The sequence below is a fragment of the Pelmatolapia mariae genome, linkage group LG14, assembly GCF_036321145.2.
Source record: "Pelmatolapia mariae isolate MD_Pm_ZW linkage group LG14, Pm_UMD_F_2, whole genome shotgun sequence".
Lineage (NCBI taxonomy): Eukaryota > Metazoa > Chordata > Actinopteri > Cichliformes > Cichlidae > Pelmatolapia > Pelmatolapia mariae.
In genome coordinates, this window is record NC_086239.1 from 27,286,654 (window position 1) to 27,304,248 (window position 17,595).

A 17,595-nucleotide genomic window follows, 5' to 3' on the forward strand; every position below is an offset into this window, starting at 1 on the left:
ATCTCACACGCATGGCAAATTTAGAATCACCTATTAATCTAACATGAATATTTTGTGGTAGGAAACAGAGTGATCAGAGGAAACCCATGCACGCAGGCCCAAGGACAACACGCAGAAGGGCCCCAGCTGGGGTTTGAACCAGGAACGTTCTTGTCATGAGGCCACAGTGCTAACCACTGAAACAATGTACTGAATAAAATTTAAAGACAAAGGGACCTAATATTCAAAATGACAGCAAAATCCTGAACCTAAATCAAAAAGCTTGAGTATCGTGACACATGATAATTTTACAGTTAGGTTGCCAAAGAGACCTCTACAAATCTGTCAGCGCTCAGGTCAAATAGCTTTGGAAAGAATTTTCTCAATCCTTTCCTGTGCTGTACAAACGAAGGCTTCTATTACTTTTCATTTTTCTTTCTATTACTTTTACTTTTCACAGCCAACATTCACGCCCACTTCAGGTTATGCTGGCCAACTGTCTCAGAAAAAGCAGTTTGAACTGCCGGGAAAGTGTGCGAGAAGTGTGGCCTTGTCCACGTATTTACACAACATCACATGGTGCTTTTCAGAACAGCTCTAAAAAAACCTATTCACCCTAGTAGTTATCACGACAGTATATGTAAAAATAAGCCTGAAAAATATCTGTAAAATACATTTTGCTGTTACATTTTATTACTTTCTGGAAATTTGAAAAATAACATTTCTTACCTGTCCCAGCTATTTAATGCTACACTTCACCATAAAATATAATGATGAAAATTCATTAGAAATCCATTTTTTAAATCATTTTCTGGCATTACTAATGTCTTTTAGTAGTATTATTTATTTATTTATTCGGTTGTCGTAGAGCACATAAGTCAATAAGTCTGCATTTTTTCACCTAAAATGACATACCATGACTTATAACAAAACTTAATTTCTACTTAGGTTTTCCATGGTCTGCACTACCAGATATATAACCAGATATAAATGGGGGCAAATGTGACAGCAGGGTATGGCTTGTGGCTTGGTTATAGGAGGGAGAGGGTGCAGCATCAGTTGGGGAAATAGTGCACCTGGAGTGCATTTGCCTCCCCCCTTCATATAGTAGGTGCCAAAGTAAGAAAAGTTTAACAGACTGAAACTGGGCGAGCTGTAAATTATTGAGGAGAACCTGCTACAGTATTTTAGTCTGATCTGAGAATATCAGTGAGAATCCTTCGGAGAAAGCACACAACACCCATTCTAGTGTGTTTGCTTTGCTCTCCTGCTGCCCCTGACAGAACTGATTTAAAAATGAGTTTACAGGGCTCTGAACAATTTACCACCTCCATATTAAGATAACTTCAACATTAGCAACATGCAAGTGCAAGCTGCCACATTTCAGCACCACAGCTTCATAATGTTTCCAAACTGTTTCCATAATGAAATATATGATAAAGCATTAAATACCCAGGATGTGTTAAAAATTTCATCCTCGCACTGACTTAAGCCAGAAACAACCTGCGCGCGGAGAGAGAAAAATGTCTTTCGAGCTATTAGATCAGAGCAGCGGTCCAACCTTTGAACCTAGAAACGAAAGAAAGCCAGCCTCAGAGGGAGGGGGGTATTGACTGAGGGGAGAGGCAGGGCTGCGGTAAGTGGGATCTGAGGTGGGAGTTTCCGTGTCAGCGGGCTCATCTTACAGCCTCCCTGATGGACGATGGTGATGTCCCCCAGGGTCCAGATGGGATTCAGTGGTCAGCTCGGTGACAGCTGGTGAAGGGTGGTCAGGGCTCATGCATAATGGAGGCACAGCAGACCACACCACAACTTGACTGCTGCACTGATGTGGAAGTAGTTCCATCTCAGTGTCAATACTGCAGGGTTACTTGAATATTAACTGCTGTTTAAACTCTGCGATCAGGACAGGCATTTAAGTGCTGATTGATATTTGCCTGTTCTTAACACGATCTCTTTTTTTCTTATTTTTATTCTATGGTCAGTCAGTATGGGCCATGACAAAAGTAAGAACCAGGAAACGGGCAGGGAAAATCGTCACAGACCCCTCACACCCTGGACACAGACTTTTTGACCTGCTGCCCTCTGGCAGACGGTACAGAAGCCTGCAAACCAAGACCACCCGACACAGGAACACTTTCTTTCCCCTCGCCATCTCCCTCCTAAACAGTTGACCTGTCACACTGCTTCCCACTGCCAGACTGCAACTGCACCTTATGTACATTCTGTAGTATTCATTCCACCTCATTTCATTTCTGTATTTTATGTACCTAAGTTTAGTTATTTATAGTTGGTTCACACAGCTTTGTGTATGTATGTGTATGCATGCGTAATGTACATATAGGTGTGTGTGTGTGTGTGTGTGTGTGTGTTTTTACATTGCTGTGCTTGAGAGCCACCATCTACCGGAACCAAATTCCTTGTATTTGTCTGCACATATACTTGGCCAATAAACACGATTCTGATTCTGATTCTGATTCTGAAGAGAAAAAGGATAAGGTACGAGCAGTCAGGTGTTCAGATTTATGTACAGAGGACAGTATGAAAAGTATGAACCACAAAATTAATCTGCAAAAATATTAAGATATTTTAAGCCAACATGATAAAAAGGGTTAGAAAACGACTGTATATATCACATCAGGGAAACGTCACTGATGTGCATTCACTGGGAGTCGCGTTTGTACCCACATCATAAATCCAATAAATAAGTCCAATATGCACTCTCTCTTTTCATGTCCCCCTAACTTTAGAAAGAAACCTCCAACTGTTTAGGAGCTAAATGGTCTACTTCGTCCACTAGCAAGTTGCTAACGTTGTCTCTCTGCCATCTGGTGCTGAGAAGGTAATGTAAAGTGCATTCATCAGAGCTATAAAGTGAAAACGGCTCCCTGCTGCTGCAGAAAACGACGGCTATGAGCCAAAACAGTAAAACTGCAGCTATAAAACCAAAACAATGAGCTTAGAGACTCTAAAATGCTCTGTAGAGCCATAAGAGGAACTGCAGAGATGTTCTATTTCCCTGTGGGATCATAGCTACAAGTGAAGAATTTTACAGTGAAGTCAGTTGGCTTATTGTAAATACAAGCATATTGATTATAGACGACATTTTAGGTTATCCAAAATATAGATCGGATAACCAGTGGATAACTATGTTATATATGTGTGTGTTTCAAGCGCAATATAGCACATTTTAGTCCCGCTCAAACTGGGAAAGCAAGCTTCTTTATTTACGCCTGCTAGCAAAAAACTGAAACCTGTCATGAAGCTACAATGTGGCTAGATGTAGGACTAACAGGGTAAAGAGCATTTTAAGCAAAAAATAAAACAAACTGAGCCCTTCATCAGGACACCAGTAATAAGATATGAGTCATCAGTATAAAAAAAATGTGACACTTGGGATGCTGACACCTACTAGGCTACACCTATGTGTGTAGCGAGCACTCTCACGGATACAACAAATATTAGCAATATTAGCATTAGACTCTGTAAGGATTCTGACAGGGAAATCTGGATGCTTCAGAAATCAGTGGTTCATTTTTATTTATATAGCATCAACAATCCCCCCCCCAACAATCAAACGACGCCCTTTGAGCTAGCACCTGATGACGGTGGGAAGGAAAAATTCCCTTTTAACGGGAAGAACCCTCCAGCAGAACCAGGCCCAGGGAAGGGCAGCCATCTGATGCAACCGGAGAAATGTGGGAGTTATGTTTCCAAGTGGTTCACCTTCAGCTCTAGATCTGACAGTCGACTAGATAAAGGGTAAAAAACTAACACTTGTTAGCTAAAAACATGTTGTTTGCATTTCAGACCGTGGTTGCATATTATAGGGCCAACTGTTTCCCCTCCAATGTGCACAGTTTTGAACTCTGTCAGTATTTTTCCGTTATTTATTTGGACCTGGTCTTGAACTCTAGGTTTTATCTACACTGTAAAATGTAATATTGTGTTTAATTAAAAATATTAAATAGGAGGAACTCAATTTTTATCAATTTGTTATTAGAACTCAATTTAAATAAGTTACCAGTACTTTTTATGCAAAAATGCTGATAAACTCGATTAATTTGAGCTGTCCTAACTTAGAAAAAATAAGTAAGCTGGAAGTTTTGCTTCTCAGGGCGGAAGGATGAAAGATGTGTTTTGAAAATGCCACGTGACTGCCGTTCTCCTCCCTCCCGGATCAGTCCGCATGTTCATGGCGCCAGCATTTGTTATGGAATATATTGAGCAAACCTGGAGATATTATTGTTGTCATTGCTGTGGATCTTTACTGACTTGGTGAGTAAATGTTTACTCTTATTCAAACTGATTTTGTGGCTTCTCTTAGTTTAGCACCAGGTTTATAATCTTGCTAGCTAGTTAGTGTTAGCCTAGCGTTGCTGCTGCCGCTGTGCTCATGTTACTTAAAAATTAACACCACAGCCTTAAAAACCTTACATAAAACTACGTCGGTGAATTTTTTTGTTGATTGTTTGAAATGAATAAGTGAGATAAGAGCCCAGACAAAATTCTTTGGGAGGTGCAGCCGTTAGGGGTGGGGTGGGTGTGGGTGTGGGGGGTGGATAACGGAGCTCTCCGAAAACGTGGAAGCACTTTTGCAAATATGTGATATTTTGATAAATTAAGTAGATATTTGAGCATTATACAGCTACATTCTCGCCTGAAAATATCTTAAAATGTTATTTTGTGACCCAGAAAGGGTAGTCTGGTGAAAAAGAGGATCGCATTTGTCGGCCACGGTTGTCGGAGCCTGTGCGCACTTGTAAGCGCGGCAATGGCGGAGGAGCGCCGCTGAAAAACATATTACTTTTTCTGGGTCACAAAATAAACTTTTAAGATATTTTCAGGCAAGAATGTAGCTGTGTGAATTTCAAATATCTGCTCGATTTATCAAGACATCACATATTTGCAAAAATGCTCCGACGTTTTCGGAGACGTCTATTTTTTCATGCTTTGTGGCAGCTTTAGAACATCTGTGGCATCTATTAATGTCAAATCTAGCCTTTATTTAACAACATAAGCGAACTCTATGTTACAGTGATTGCACAGCCATTAAGGATCAAATCAATGTTCTGTTTTTTTCTCCCTCTGCTTGCTTCTTACTGTCTTTGAGGCTCGGGACCAGCACTCCTGCTGTTGGACAGAAAGACATCAACTCAGTGGTAAGTATTTTGGTTTTTCAATATATTAGCAACTGTCAGTGACATTTATATTAATCAGGCTGAACTTTAATCATACTTTAGATCAGCCTGTCTTACTTATTGTTTTATTTGTGCTTTGGTTTGGGGAAGTTGTTTCTTTACTGATCTTTTCCTGTCTTCTGTTATTAGACTTGAGATATGACTGCACTGTGCTGTTGCTGTGACTCCAGTTAATTCTACAAGACATGCTGTGTAAGTAAACAAACAACAACAGTTTGGTCTGCATTTCTTGAAAGATCACATCCCCCAAACTTAGTTTAGAGAGTCTACACTGTATATAGTGAAGTCTGCAAGTTTTCTAACAGCAAAATTTGTTTTGTGCCCAAAATCATTTTGCACATCATTAGAATGAAAGTTATTGCCCATGTTTGCATAGCCCTTTTTAAAATTATTCTTTCATGACAATATTGTGTGTTGCGTGGTGGTCACGGCTATCCAGACTGACAATTTGGGACATTGAATGTCACCTCTCCGGCGGGGAGGGAGCCTGAGATTGTCTAAATTGGAGTCTGTTTTATACCAAATGCAGAAAAAATGTTTTAAGAAAGCAATTAAGTTCATGTTCCAAAAAATATGATTGTTTGCTTGCAGGACACCAGGAGAGATGAGTCCCCCGTCACAGATGGTGTGGTCAGTGAAGATGGTCGCCTGCAGGTTCAAGCTCATTGCATCTCCAACCCACATCCACTGCGACTGTACTTAAGGGAAGTTAAAGACTTTCTTCTGCACTTACATTTGGATCACCTCGATCCATGACAGTCATTCAGGCAGTAATGCCTGGACTGGAAACAAGCCATCCTTAAAATATTACAACATTCCAGCTCCTGTGTTGGAATGAAAAACGAATGTGTTGTTTAAATTAGAGACTGCACTTGTGACAGAACAATAAATATTTTATGTTGATTATATAAATAATGTAAGTACAAAACAAACTTGTGGTAGGCCTAAACTTATTTTCAGAATAATTACATCTAAGACTTTGTTTCGTTGTAAGATTATAACAGTGATGGCAATATCATTTTTATTCAGCAGAACAGTGTCCAGTATGTTGGCTGTTGTACTTTGTTGTGTTTGAAAATAAAAGTTGTGCTCATTTTAACATCATTACAAAAGTGTTGTTAATTATTTTTAATGATATTCATGGTACCACAAATTGTTTTTTCATTTAGTTGAACTTGAAATGTTTGTCAGTAGGTAAAAAATTAGTATTGTCAGAAAGTCAGAAATATCAAGTTATTCTTAATACTGCAGACTTGCAATGTATAAGTTGTCCTAACAGTCATCCTAAGTAAGCTTTACTTAGTTTTTTTGAGGCAACGAGTTTCCATAATTTTTTTGAGTTCTGGGAACTAACACGGCTGTGTACATTTTGAGTAGGGTGTACTCAAAATGAGTAAGTTGCCCTAACTTGGTCATCTTACGTAAACTTGATCCAATTTTTTTGAGTTCTGGGAACAAATGAGCTTGTACAGAATACTCAAAATAAATACGTTGTCCTAACTTAGTCATTTTTAGCTAAGCTTTACTCAATTTTTTTGAGGCAACGAGTTTCCATAATTTTTTTGAGTTCTGGGAACTAATTAGATTTTACAGTGTATCTGCATAATGAGAAGAAATTGAAACTGAATTATGATGGATGCTACAGTTTGGGTAATAACTTTCTCATCTTCCATTTTCTCTTCTAAATCAGTTCTGTCCCGGGGCTTTGTTTAAAACCTGTCTGATTAGCTGATGGCTCATGTGCATTCTCCTGGTGGGGCTCTTTTTAATGCTGAATTTCCACATCTCAGCAATGGCATTTAGCAAAAATAAGACCAGGTTTTATGCAACTGTGATTGCTTTTAAGAAACCTTACTGGATAGACATCTCTATGTGTGAGCATCTTAGTTCCTGTCATGGCTTCCATTTCCAGCACGAGCAAGTCCTCACTTGTCAATGTGTTGAGAAATCAGTGCTACTAGCTATTCTGTTGTCAATGGACACACTGCAGTACATCACCTCAATCAGTCATCCCAGCCCTTGTAGGCAGCCACCACTAGTAGCGACCCGACCCCCATGCCCGATACAGCAGCAGGAAAGTGCTTACCTAGGAGAAAAAGACAGAGAGGACATTAAATCAGTGAGCATAATATTCTAGTGAGCACTAGACTCGCTTTCACAGATTAGCCAATCTCTTCTCTGCACAGTGCACTGCCACGGAGTTGTACCTCCAATTGAAATGGAGAGAGGGGAGATTATCCCATATATTCTGGTGCTCAGCAGTTTATGTGTCTAAATGCAGGCAGCAACGAAGGTCAATATACATCTGTGTTTTTCGAGGAACGAGTGTACTTCATCAAAACACTGAAAAACTTCATCAAGCTAAGAATCTAAAATCTAGGTCTGCTAGCTTTGATTTTTGAATATTCACAGAGCAAAGCTCAGGAGGAGAAAAGCAAAGGAGGGGGAAAAAAGCAAGTTTGGGGGATTTCGTGCTGTAGCCCGGGAGGGATTGAGCCCTGTATTCAGTCCACGGGCCTGTGTGAAGTGTTTTTCACTCGGCTCGATCAAAAGACAAGGATGTCTTCCAACGCCGGATGTTACATCACACAGCTTGATTCTTCACACTCTCTTATCCATTTCTCTGCTTATTTGTACCCTTTTAATTCCAGGGATCTCACAACCCCTCCGCCGAGCCAAGTAGGCACACAAACAAGGCAAATGAACAATCTGAGGACGGAAGCTGCACAACTTCTGAGGGAAAATAAATGGAGATGCATGCAGTGTGTGAAAGACTCGAGTGAATTGAATCCCAATCAATCAAGTACCTACTACTGACGTAATGTAGTAGTGGAAAACAGACAATGTACAATTGAGTGCCATGATTAAGAGACGACAAAATGAACCAGGATTTGGTTCACTTAAGTCCTACATTATAAGAGATGTTGAAATGAGGGGTAACATTTCACATTAAAGCCCTAACAGAATTCATAAGCACTATTAAGCTTTCTAAGAAATTAGCACTAACAAGTTATAATGCAGTTGTTTTTAAAGGTTTTATAGAACATTGAGCATTTTGGGTTTTGGCCTTCTGGTTGTACAAAACAAGACTTGTTTTTCTTCAGGTTGTATTTATTTTTAAACCTTTTACAATGAAACAAATGCGAAAAGAGCAAACATTAAGAACCCAGTGCTATTACACGGGATTCATACTCGACTCTCTTATAAAAAGCTTCCAAAATCCAATAGACAAAATAAAAGACTGCCTGTTCTTACCGGATATTTCAGGGTACAAAGGAAAAAACAAACAAACAATATGGGCGGAGAAATGCCAAAATGTTAAAGTCAGAGGAGAGTCAGAATATCAGTCTGTAAAAGTCAAGATAAAGAAAGACCACAGTTGTACAGTTAGGATCTAGGTTTGTGATTGAGACATATGAAAGGTGCAGGTTATGAGAATCACCCCTTCGTCAGTCTAGAGCTTGCTTTTGATTGGTTAAAACAGCTCTTGGTCTATCAGAACAAACATAGCATTTCCAAAAAAAAGTGTTGGCAGATAATCTGGCAAATTACCAACGTCACACCAGAGATGTATTCATGGACCGCGCAAGATTAAGTGTGATAGTGAGCCTTTAACAGTAGGACATCTATTGGAGGAGAGATGGATTCAAATAAAAATTCTAATTCAAAGCTTGTAAAATATTAGTGATTTCAGATAAAAAGTCCAAATGATGCATCAGGAAGACAATGTGTAGATTTATTGATAATTGCATGTTGCAGTCTGAAAGCATACTTTATCTATTATTTATTTATTTATTATTAATCTGAATCTGCAAAACAGCTGAAAACAGAAAATCATAACAAACGTTGAGGACTAGAAAGTACAACATTATTATTGCATGTGGTGGTAAATACAATAAGCAATGCTAAATGGTGTGGGTTACAATACTCTCTCGAGGAGGAAAGGAATAACAGTTTAAGCCACAAAGTAACAAGAGAAAGGCAATGAGAGCAAAATATTGCTGTTAGCTTTGAACTATGACTGACAGCAGAGGCAAGTTAGCCTGGTGCCCTCGTGGCTGATCTGGGCTCATCATTAAAAACAACCTCCACCCTTCAGTCCATTGGACTATGAACCCCAGGTGCTTCAGAGATGGCTTTCTTTCTCTCTTTTTTTTTAAAATTGGCTGAGCTGTGACAGCCAATGGAGCAGGACAAAGATCGACTCACACTGAAAGTATAGTCCATACAAAGCCTGGGAGACACAAGGGCAAAGCACACTGTCTAGACTGCTACTGATAATCAGTCAAAATGTGCGGGTGGGTCAATGGGTAGGAGGAGTTCAAGGTTGTCCACCTGAGTGTGTCTCCCTTGGTGGGACATGGCAACTCCCCATTCAATAGAATAAGACGCAGCTTTCTGTGAGCTCTGAAAAAACACAAACAATCTCCAGAGTAAAGCAGCTTTTCGCATTTTATTTGCTCTTAAATAATGAGATATCTGTTCAGTGATTTCTGCAGTAAAGCCTCGGGGTAAGTAAGTTATCAGTACAGAGATAACATTTAGTTCATCGTAGCACTTACAACTGTTGCTTTACTACGCTCTGTGCTTCACAGAGCTGCTCTTTCACTGTTGTTCTGAAAGCCTTGATGCTCCAACCAAGAAGGACACACTCTAATTTTCCAGCCTTGAAAAGTGTTAGGTTTAAAGATCGTTTCCAGTTTTACAAAGAGCTCTGAGCCATGAATTAGCAAGAGGGACCTGATCTGCTGAGCAAGGTCGAAACTTTTACAAAGTTACACAAATGCAGATAGAAAGAGGTCATCCAGCCAGTGCCAACTCTTGCAATAAGCGCTATTAATGACAAGAGAGTTCACAGAATTGGGGGATAAGATAATGCAAAAATGCCAGACCTGCCATCTCAGATCTGATCTCATTATCAATAGACTTCTAATTAATTAATAATATTCTTGGCTATTATGAAGAAGTAAAAAAGAGGAAGTAAAAAAATATGCAAATTTAAAACACGGTAATGAATAATTGTGATGAAAGATGGGTCTCTGTTTTTCTTCTCCTGGTTGAAATGAACTTGTATTTTTAGATGATATTTTATCTATGAATAAAATTGCTATATTTTATTAAAGTAGATTTTATTATTTCCAATTCATCCATACCCAAAAGTTCATGTATTCAGAAACATCTCTCTTTTAAAAGGCTTCACCAGAATCTTTAAATCATCATAAATGAGGAGTCCCTTGACTTCTTTAGAGAGATTTTCATTTGTCTATCAATAGAAAAAATAAAACAGTCTGTTTTTTATTGGCACCCAGCGATGAATGTGAAAACTGCAGTAGTGTCACAGACGCGCGAATAGTTTCATCTCTGGATAATTTATGCGAAACACCGAATGACTATTCAATTAAAGAGCAAGAGTTTGTCAGCTAAGACCATTGATTAACAATAAATCCACTGATTAAATAATTAACCTCAAACCCAAAGTAATTACTTAATCACTCTGGGTGACACCTCTAGCTGTGTTATGTTTCTGCTGCTTTCAAAGTTACATATTTACTATTCCATCAATACGATGTGCCATCGTACGAGTGAAACCATGCACAGCAGCAGACCTGCAGCCTGGCTAAACTGGCACTCTGATAGGGAGCAGCGTTCAACTGAAGTTAAAAGAAAAGCGGATATTTCCTCGGGCGGTGTTATGCAAAACAAGCCTCTGAAGCCATCGATGCTGCCCTACGTTTTGAACCGAAGACTCTGTGCTTGCCCGTGGTTGTCAAACGGCTGCGCACACTAACAATTTGCTCCTGTGTCAAAAACAAACACATGAAGAGAAAACAACAATCCGAAGCGGCACAATTTCAGAGAGACGCGAGGGCACGGAGTCGGTACCGAGTGGCACGGGCAAGATGGCACTTGTGGGCACCGTGCAGCATTTTAAACGACTAAAGCAGCTTCATTATTTTAGGAGGTTTGTTCCCGAGAGCTGCAGCTCCCTGCGGATCGCATCAGTGTCAAGTCATCATCCGTGACAGCAAACTGCCTCTGCTGAAGACAGCAAAATGCACCTCTGGTAAACACGCGGCAATGACAACGTGCCCCGTGGTTTAGTTTGAAAAATTCAGCATCTTCTGACAATGAAGTTAGACCACATCAATTATCAATTACACTTAATGGTAGAGGAGAAATTGAATTAAAACAGAGTCATGGCTGACCACAGGATACGAAGAGATATTGTTCTTGGCAACCGCATTTTATTCATTCATCATTGACGTAAAGGTAATAGGACTTCAGAGCTGTACTAATGACCAACGACAGCCTCTCTGTAAAATAGATGAAAGGTGTGCCATTATGGGGTGGACTCATGAGAGGAGAGGCCATGCGGCTAATGACTCATTAGAGACATCTATAGCCAGACAGGCTGGGAGCCAAAAGGCCAGGAGTCCTTTTTAAAGACTCAATACCCCAGCTGACACTAATTGTAGCCGTCAGGATAGCATGGATTTTCATCGCAGATAATAACAGTCTGGTCCCCTGACACATCTTGGCCTGTTACCCACCAGTGGCATTGCCCAGATCTGCTAGATCCGCTCAACAGTATCTCCTACCCCAAAGAGTTGGTGCACTAGAGAACCGCCATAAAACAGCAAGCACTCGGTGCAGTAATGACGGCTTTAGATCTGATAAGACGCTAAATACGAACCATCCGAGAGTGAGATGCAGCAGAGAGGCCGCCTTAAAAAGAAACGCTAGCAAGAGTGATTTTCAATATTCTCGTTGCATCATTCAGCTGCTGCAAGCACCTGCAGCGTTGAGCAGACACATCTCTCATTTGGACAGAGGCAAAGCGAGATGTTTTATGGTCTAGTCATACTCCCTGTCACTGTGCTAATGTGATTCAGTTCCAAAACAGTCAGAGGAAATGAGAAAAGCCACTCTTTCCCACCCTTGTAGCACTCAGACATGATACACATGGGGCTTTACACTGCTAGCAGGAGGAAGGGGAAAAAAATTATAAAAACCTTTCATGATACATTGGAATAAGTGGAGGAGAGACACTTACCACCGAGTGCAGCGGCAGCAGCGTGATATTCTTGATGATAGATTTGAATGTTAGAGTAGAAACTGTGAAGGAAAGATTGGTGGCAGTTCATTACACTTCAAACTAAAAATGATTGGCAGCGACCCTCCCCTGGGCTTAGCATGGAACAAGAGCCGGAGTACTGTATTTTACAGACTATCGAACACGCTGGCGGTCAAAATACTTATCAGAAAAACATTCAGAAGAAGCCCCGTGTTTTTTCTTTTTTTAAGTCTACATAATAGGCTTCACGGAAAGCATGAGGATATCAATTGGCCACAATGCCTGCAGTGTTCACTATTAGCCATTTAATAAATAGCTGCAGTCTATCCAAATGCAGGGAAAATGTTCTGACAGCGAATACAAATTCACTTTAAATGGGAAGTCGGTGTAAACCTTTGCAGCGCTGTGACTGTGCAGTATGTATGTTGGACTGCTCATTTTTAACATATTTTCCATTAACCTCAGCTGCAGAGTGCCAGGCCTGTAGGCGATTTTGAAATAAGCTTTCCATAAAGGACAGATGATGATTTCTAATTTTCCAAGCATGCTAGACCAGAGTTTTTTTTTAAAAACCCCGTTTGCTGATTTACTCCTCTTTAATTTGTTTGCTGTTGTTTGAAAAAAATAAAAGTCCTCTTTGTTTACCTTCAGTTTTAGTGAATTTAGCCTGCATTTTGTAAGCAACACAGTCACCAGTGCAACAATATCGCCATATTATGCTCACCCCTCCGCAACAGCTACACTGGCTTTTAACGTTTACTGAATTAATGATGCGATGAAATAATGGCCATAAATATAAAAGAAGGAACGTGTTGCCCGTGCCAAAGTCCAGTTGTGCAGCCTTGAGCTGAGCATCGCGCTGTTTTGAGCCTGGACGAGTGGATCAGACTGAGAATCCGAGGGATACCGCACACTCCTGTGGCATGCCGATCAAAAAGTACTGCGCGCTACTGTCCTTTTTGACTCTGACTGGGAATATAATTAAACACCTAACATGTTCCTGTATGTGAATGAGACCATGAAATCATCAGGAAAGTGTTTGCTGAGGTCACAGATAGGTGAGCCAAAAAGAGCATGTTTTAATATGATTCTGACCTCCTGTCAATCATGCTGAAGGACAGGCATGCGATGAATAAAAAAAGTAAATGCACCGTGGGTAGATGCTCTTGCCAAGCGACCACTGGAGAGCACACAACCAATGGGATAGTTGGCTTCCTAGAGTTTGTTTTCTTCCTGGCACTGTCTACTTCCAATGACCAGAGGCATCAACTGATGCAGAAGACTGGAGGCCTGGTCCTCTTGCAAGCTGAGATTGTGTAACTTGGTAGAAACAAACATCTGCTGCTTTGACGTCTGCGTACTATTGTATTTATTAAAAGTCGGGTTAAAAAGCAAGGCAGCACCGTGTAGAATTCAAACTGTGTGCTACTGTAAAACAGTGGTGACCCTTCGAGTGGGAGATATTCCACATAATCTACCTTTAATTAATCACCTTTATGTCTTTGACCTGCAATTCTTATTAATCATTATCAGTGAACTGTGGCCTCTGTGTTTTCATGTGTGTCATTGCTAATTTCCTTATTGAAACTGGCCTCAGCAGCCTTTTAATTTGAAACACAAACAGGAAATGTTCGCTTTATAGTGAAAGCAGAAGAGAAATAATAATAAAAGTGACTGACCACAGGACTTTGGTTGGAGATTAAGAAGCCAGAACAGGAGAGTGAAAGGTAGGAGATGACTCCATTGGTACACTGATGGACTAAGTGCTGTGGAAATGGACATTATGCTGAATTTACCCATTACACTAATTCTCTGTCCCCTTTGTTCTGACTACTCTGTCTGAGACTCTGTAATTATTTCAGTGTTGTCTGTAAAGCAGATCAGCACTCTTAAAGCTTGTTTTGACTAAATAAATTTCCAGTAGAATAAAAATTACATATTCAAAAAACAATTAGTATTAGTTGTGTTAAAAAAAAACCCATACAGCCTGCCCAGAGTGTTGCCATTAAGACTTACAGAAACTATAACCGCACATTGAATCTTCAATCTAATTTCAATTCAAGAAATTCAAGAATCGACCTGTTTATCAACAGGAATGAGCAAAATCTAAAATGTTGCTTCCAGTGCAGTGGTTAGCACTGTTGCCCTGTCCAGGGTGTGCCTCATCTCTCTCCCAGTGACAGCTGGGAAAGGCTCCAGCCCGCCCAGGACCCTGAGTGGTGAAGGGGAACTAAATGACACCATGACTATAATTCAATAAAATGTAAAGGAGACCTATTGTGCTCCTTTCCACCTCAATATTTTTATTCTTGGACTTTACCTGAGTAGCTTTGAATGAGTCACAGTTCAAAATAATCCTTATTCTTTTTATACTGGGCCTTGGTGCAACACTTCGGTTTACACACTCCCTGAAACAAACTGTTTAAGCTCCCTTCCTCTTCCCTGCAAGCCAGCTTTTCTGTGATTGGCTCCCCACTACAAACAGCACGTTTGAACAGCAGGTCGGTGGGACTGCTGTGCTCACAGCCAGAGCTATGTGCCTGATATGAGCATGTTAAGGATATCAGCTCTCGCTGACATTGTTCAGAGCCAAAAGACGAGAGTGGAACTACTTGCCCATAGACTGATCTCAGTATTTGAAACTAAACTACATTATTTCTGGAATAACAGCACGATAATAGTTGCTGTACTTTTTCAAACTACAGGTACAAAGAATACCATTTTTCAGCCACTCGGATAATGTAAAAAAAGTTTGCGCGATTACTTTTTATCCACCTATTTGTATAATTGTAATTTGAACTGAAAAGACAGGCGTTAGGCATCTCTTGGATCCAGACAGTAACTCAAAAGAAGCACATCTGCCCTCATAATCAATCATAATCAACAGATTACACCCCATTTCTGTACTTTGTCCTCTCCGAAAAAGTGCTACAAAGTGAAGGAGAATTTGTGTCTATGAAACTGGGTGTGCTTGTTTTTTAAAGAGCTTCCAGCAGCGAATGAAAACCATGCTGCCCCAGTCAACCACCTCAATGAGAGGAAACAAATCCATAACCACTGGCTTTAAAAGGCCACAGGACCAACAAACCTTTTAAAAGACCAAAAGAGGTGTAAGCTGAGAAACAAAGGTCAATCTAATATGGACTTCTTTAACGATTGTTTCACTCTTTGACTAATTCCCAGAGGCAAAAAAAAAGAAAGAAAGGAGCATGGGGAGGGAATGAGGACAGATCCAGTTAGCTAGTCCACTCCCTGCTCCTTGTGGCACAGCTCTCTCTGGGAATTTAACCAAGGTGAGATAATCTTATATCTATAAAGTGCTCTTCACCTAACCTTAAAATGACTTTTAAAGCTAATGTTCACAGTTTTCATAAAATGTCTAAAGATCTGCCAGTGTAGTGATAACGGGGGCAAGGCAAGTCCTCCCTTATGTCTGCTATTACTAGGCTAATCTAACCTCCCCATGAGATTTTCTAGATTTAATTTAGGCATTTGGAGGATGATGCTTGGCAGCGACAAGGGCCATCCATCTTCTCTTAACAGTCCCAATCTTTATAGAGGCTCCAGACTTCAGGTAGTGCATGTGATGGATAGCACCCCTGGCTGAGGACAGTCCATTAGTAGAAAAAGAAAACCACAGAGCAAAAGCCCAGTTACACTGTCTCAAGTGCAATTCGGGTGTAGTGGCAGCTTTGTATACCGCATTACTAAAGAAAAAAAACAAAACAATGTTTTAGAACAAACGTCCACCCCAGTTAACCATCCTAGCACCCCTCACAGGTTCAGATCATTGAACTCCAACCCTGCAGAGAGTTTAGCTTCGACTGCCACAGAGCTCAGCAGCCTTTAAAGAAGAGTAGCGCAGCTCGACCCAGCAGTGGGAGTATTATTCTGATTTGGGGCGACAAACACAGAATAAGAGGCAACTTGAGGCGACTAGGGTGCATCCACTCTGTACTTCATTTTGAAGCTTCAATTGCAAAAAAAATCTAAGACACGTTCAATAGTTTAGCCCTGAAATAGCAAAATAACACTTCTCAGCGCCAACTGACAGATCGCTTGATACAGTAGGCTGATTGACAGCGTGCGACAGCTCAGACGGTATTTGATATCAGTCAAAGTTAAAGTTTTTTATGAAGACAGACTGAAACTAGGTCTATATTTTGGAGTTCAAACGGATGTGTAGGAGGGAAAAATAATATTTTCTGCCTGGAGGACCTAACCTTGAAGGTTTAAGACATATACTGCATTTTTGTAACTGTTTAAAAACCCCTCAAGCATTAAATCTTGCTCAACTTTGAATTCATCACCGATGCTAATTTGTGCATCCAGAAATCTCCGTGACCTTGTACTGGCACGACTGGGATGATGCTACGTAAACAGAAAATAAACAGGAAGCAAACTTTGCTAGTTAACCAGTTCACGTGAAGATGATGTGTTTTTAGTCTCCCCATGATGTCCAATTAAGAGCTGTGTTTATCAAAGGAGCTCTACATCGGAGCTTTTTACAGGTACCCACCGCTGCTGCCGCCACTTTTATCTGCACAGACAGCAGGACACCAGTTCAAAACAAAAACATGGATCATGTAAAAAGTAAAGGGGTGGGGGGGTGGGAGGGGGGGCGCGTCTCATGCATATTTGCAAAGACTTGTTTGCTAAATCACTTTGAGCAAACACAAAAACACTGTTTATCACACATTCATTTGGCATTATAGCAGGCTTCAGTGCATTTCAACCAAGTAAATAAAGGGAAGATAAAATGCAGTAATCCATCACAAATCATCTCAGGCCTCCTGTCATCTCACACAGCATGCTAGCCTGCCTTGGCTTTAATTAAGTTATTCTGGAACTGCTGACAACAAAATAAATAAAGAAATGGAAGGAAAATAGAGAAGAGTGTGAAGTGTGGGGAGTTTCTATGGAGACCTGAAGCATCTGGCTTGATCCCAATAATTTGTTCTCTGCTGTCTTCATCTCTTTTTCTGCCTCTGTCTCTCCCTCTCTTTGTCACAAGTTTCTACGCACAGAGACTGTCGTTCCTCACGTGCGTAACCCCCATGACAGCGCAGAATCGGTACCTTTGATTGCAGTCGCTGTCATCATTTCATCCCATCTGGTTAAAGTCAAATTTAAGACGGCAGTTTTGGTGCGTTTTTATCTAAGCGTGATGTTCTGTTTGTCTCTCTTGGAGACCTGTCCCCCCTCTGAAACGGTTAATATCAAACACGTATAACAAAATCATACTTTATCACTTTAACTAACTTTAAGGCGATGGAATTGAAATGAAATTTTCGAGTGTCACTGTTGAAAAACATCCCCAACGAGGTTGAACAGTTTGTT

At 40.4% G+C, this 17,595-nt stretch overlaps 1 protein-coding gene and 1 long non-coding RNA gene across 4 annotated transcripts in view; one reads left to right on the plus strand and one right to left on the minus strand.

Moving 5' to 3' along the window:
- Positions 1-17,595, minus strand: part of cadm1b (cell adhesion molecule 1b) — a 167,068-nt gene that overhangs the window by 106,015 nt on the left and 43,458 nt on the right. The window lies entirely within an intron of this gene.
- Positions 4,076-6,493, plus strand: LOC134641396 (uncharacterized). 2 transcript variants are annotated; one of them, XR_010095530.1, is made up of 4 exons: positions 4,076-4,257; positions 5,093-5,141; positions 5,310-5,372; positions 5,772-6,493. It is a non-coding gene; the product is annotated as an uncharacterized LOC134641396 (long non-coding RNA). The 2 variants fall into 2 exon arrangements; XR_010573935.1 differs by lacking the exon at positions 4,076-4,257 and having other exon boundaries at positions 4,891-5,141.